We start from the raw sequence: 3,570 nt of genomic DNA on the forward strand, positions 1-3,570 counted from the left end.
GCTTTTAGACTTATATGCATATCAGAACGCAGCTATCAGTCAAACACACACTTTGAACTTGCTGATGCAGTTTTGGTTCCTAAGCAATGCACCCCAAAACGCATATAATAGGAGGAAACTATGCCCCCAAAATGCATATTTTAGGAGAAGTAGAAAATGTGGACATAAGCGGGAAGTATGCACAATTTTAATATGGATTTTTCATGCCTTTTTATATAAAAGAAAACCTGGCCTTTTGAAGCACACATAAAGCAAGAACAAATCAGGCTTTTCCCAATAAGGATAGTGACAGGAAAATGCACTGGAAACTGTGGTGTGTCATTGTAAGGAAAACACTGGGGCCTAATTTGAATAGTAGAATGTTTGGTATCTGGTAGGTGGGGCTTCTGTGTTTTGTTCCGGAATCAGCCCCTCCCTTCAGTGGGTTCTGTAATGTTCAGTTAAGAATGTCAGTTAAGAGAGACCAACTGCCTTTTCTTGCTTCTTACCTCAGACTTGCCTCGTGATGTACCGTATTTTTTGCTCTATAGGACGCACTTTCCCCCCTCCAAAATTAAGGGGAAATGTGTGTGCGTCCTATGGAGCGAATGCAGGCTCCCTGGCTTCGGAGATAGCAACGCGAAGCCTCCGAAGCGCAGAGGGAGCACTCCCAGTCCCACCAGGAGATGCTGGGGACTGAGCCTGATGCCTTCTGCATGCTAAGCAGTTGTTCTACCACTGAGCTATGGCCCTAGCTCACAATATTGCTGTCAGGATAAAATGGAGAAGGTGGAGGCTGAAGTGTGTATGCTCTGTGGAGGAAAGGTGGGATAGAAGCATAAGAAGGAATAAAGTGTGTAAACCAGCCTATAAGTGAATAAACTACAGTATATTTTTTACTTAATTTCCTAATAATTTGTATATAAATTATAAAAGTGGTATATAAATTTTGTTAAATAAAAAAAGAGGAAATGTTCAGACTTTCAAATAGTATGTTATGCCTGAGCCTTCATTGCTGAAACTCCCAACAGCATTTTCATGCTCACAAACACCTGATGAAGGAACCATTGTGACTTAACCCATTCAAGCAGAGTGAAGGGGCAACAGGCTGTCAACAGTGGCAGTAGTTGGGGGCTCCCATCTACTCAAAAGCCACAGAAAGTCTTTTCATACTGCCTGAGGAATTAATCCCTTATTTAACGTTCATAATTGCTGGATCGATTTAATAGGACTGGAGCTAACATTTGCTTGGATTTGGCATCATTGATAGGGAACTGCCTGCTGCGTCCTCCACTTTGAAGTCACCCTGGTCTTTGGGCCTCCAGCACCTTCTTCAGCATGTCCAACCCATCTAAGAGGTTATGATACTGGTGTTCCACTGGGTTAGGAAGAAGCCCCTGACAGAGAAGCCGTGCTCTACCATCTCAGCCAGACCTTCGGCCTCTGCACTGGCTTGCAACACTCCTCACATTTCACCCTACTTTACCAGGAGCAAGACACAACCCGCTCCGCTCAGGAGGTCCAGCAGGCGCAAGGTGCTGCGATTGCCGAAGCTCACGGCCCCCAAGTTTTTAAGATCTGTCATTGGCAGCGTTGGCCGGAAGAGAGCCCGCAGGCGTGGCAAGCAAAAGAGACTCCAGCGGGAACAGGAAAAGGGGTGAGGGCTAGGCTAGAGGCAAGAAGGCTCCAAAGCTATTTGCGGGGTGGGATTGCTTTGGAAGATGCCTTCTCACAATCTCTACCCTTGAACCACGTAAGGACAACCACGTAAGTGCCTGCTGGATGAGGCCACATCGGCCTGTCTAGTCCAGCATCCTGTTCTCACAGTGGCCAACCAGAGGCCTGTGGAAACAAGAGCATTCTGTATTCCCTTCCTGCATCTTCCAGCAACTACTATTCACAAAGGTTACTGCCACTGACTGTGGAGGTAGAGCATAGCCATCGTGCCTAGTGGCCATTGATAGCCTTTCCTGCATAAAACCATCCAAGTTGGTGGCCGTCATAGCTTTCTGTGGGATTGAGCTTCCAGAGGGGTAGCTGAGCGTGCCTGCTGCAGGAAAAACAGGCATTAAAAGCACATTTCTCCCAAAGAATCCTGGGAATTGCAGTTTGTAAAGGGTGCTACAAATTGTACCTATGTGGTAGAAGGGTAATCTACAGTTCCCAGGATTCTTACAGGGGAGAAGCGATAATGCTTTTAATGTATGTGTGTACACAGCCTCAAATTAGCTCCACCAGCTCTGTAATCCTAGAGCAAAGATTATAATGCATATTGTTGTTGTTGTTGTACTTTTATAAATATTATAAAACCCATTCCTGCAAGCCATATAGTCTGGAATAAACTCAGTCACCCCTCCCATCATTAATTGTTTCTACTAGGTGGGGAGGGGTGTTGGATCTGCTTCCCTGCCTTGAAGAAAGGCGCAGGTCAGGTGTGTGCCCAGACCTGGCCACGCTTCACAAGAGAGGTGTGTTGGTTCAAGGTGGCCACGCTGCCTGCAACTTGCACTCCTTCCTGATGTGTCTTCCCCAAACCCCTTCTTCCAGAGGCTGTGTTGAAGTTTTCCATCACGTGGAACACAAACTGGCGGAACTACCTCGAGGCTCAGGCAGTGGTGGAAACCCTCCTCAAGCATGAGACGCCAGAGAGCCTCTTGCAATACGAAGGGATCAAAGCAGCTGTGGAGTCTCTCCTACCATACACGGCACTTCCAGAGGCTGGGCCGGTTACTGCAGGCCTTCATGTTCCTTGATTTCATGTGACAAAACATGAAGTTGCCTGACACCGCCAAATGGGACGAGGAGATGGACACATGATGAGCTTTATTTATTTATTTATTATTAATTTTATTGAGTACAAATTAGAAAGAAATACAAATATAGGAAAAAAGGAAAATACATGTAACCAATAGAAAATTAGAAAACATTTTACCTCTTCTCATATTTACAATTATTTACACCTCTACAAAACAATATTCACAATAAAGAAAAGAAATGAAAGGTAAAATATAAAAGAAAAGAACAAGAAGAAGATAAAGAAAAGGAAGAAATAAGATCAAGAATGAGAATTTTAAAAGTAGATAAGTATTCACTATACACAGCCATTTCCAATCTATATTTATATTCAGTTATGTATTTTCATCATATCCTTATCTATCTTAATTAAAATATTTTTAAAAGACTTCCACTGTTTGCCTCACGCGTTTTTGGTAGTCCATTTGTCAAAACCTCAGTTCTTTGTCAAAACCTCCGCCAGCCCCAAAGAGCAGGTTGAAAGGAACCCGAAGCCTCCGGAGCCCAGCGGGAACTCCCGCCACGCTCCTGAGGCTTCGGGTTGCCTTCACTGAAGCCTGGAGAGCGAGAGGGGTCAGTGCGCAGCGACCCCTCTCGCTCTCCAGGCTTCCAAGGTAGCCGCCTGAAGCCTCCAGAGCGTAGTGGGAACTGCTGCTGCACTCCGGAGGCTTCGGGTGAACGCACCTTGAACGCACAGAATGCACCTTGTTTTAGAGGGGGAGAACAAGGGAAAAAAATTCTCCCCCTCTCTGCGCAGTGCCCCTTCAGCGAAGCGGCAGGAGAAATGGAAGAGGCTCT

The 3,570-nt window shown here is 45.5% G+C and overlaps 1 long non-coding RNA gene across 2 annotated transcripts; it reads left to right on the forward strand.

Moving 5' to 3' along the window:
* Positions 1 to 455: 455 nt before the first annotated feature.
* On the forward strand, positions 456 to 3,161 carry LOC309334226. Of its 2 annotated transcripts, none has more exons than XR_014152955.1 (2): positions 456 to 804; positions 2,527 to 3,161. It is a non-coding gene; the product is annotated as an uncharacterized lncRNA (long non-coding RNA). The 2 variants fall into 2 exon arrangements; XR_014152956.1 differs by lacking the exon at positions 456 to 804 and adding an exon at positions 1,611 to 1,636.
* Positions 3,162 to 3,570: the final 409 nt, after the last annotated feature.

This window comes from Podarcis erhardii, assembly GCF_964252035.2.
Source record: "Podarcis erhardii genome assembly, chromosome: Z".
In the NCBI taxonomy this organism is placed as follows: Eukaryota; Metazoa; Chordata; class Lepidosauria; order Squamata; family Lacertidae; genus Podarcis; species Podarcis erhardii.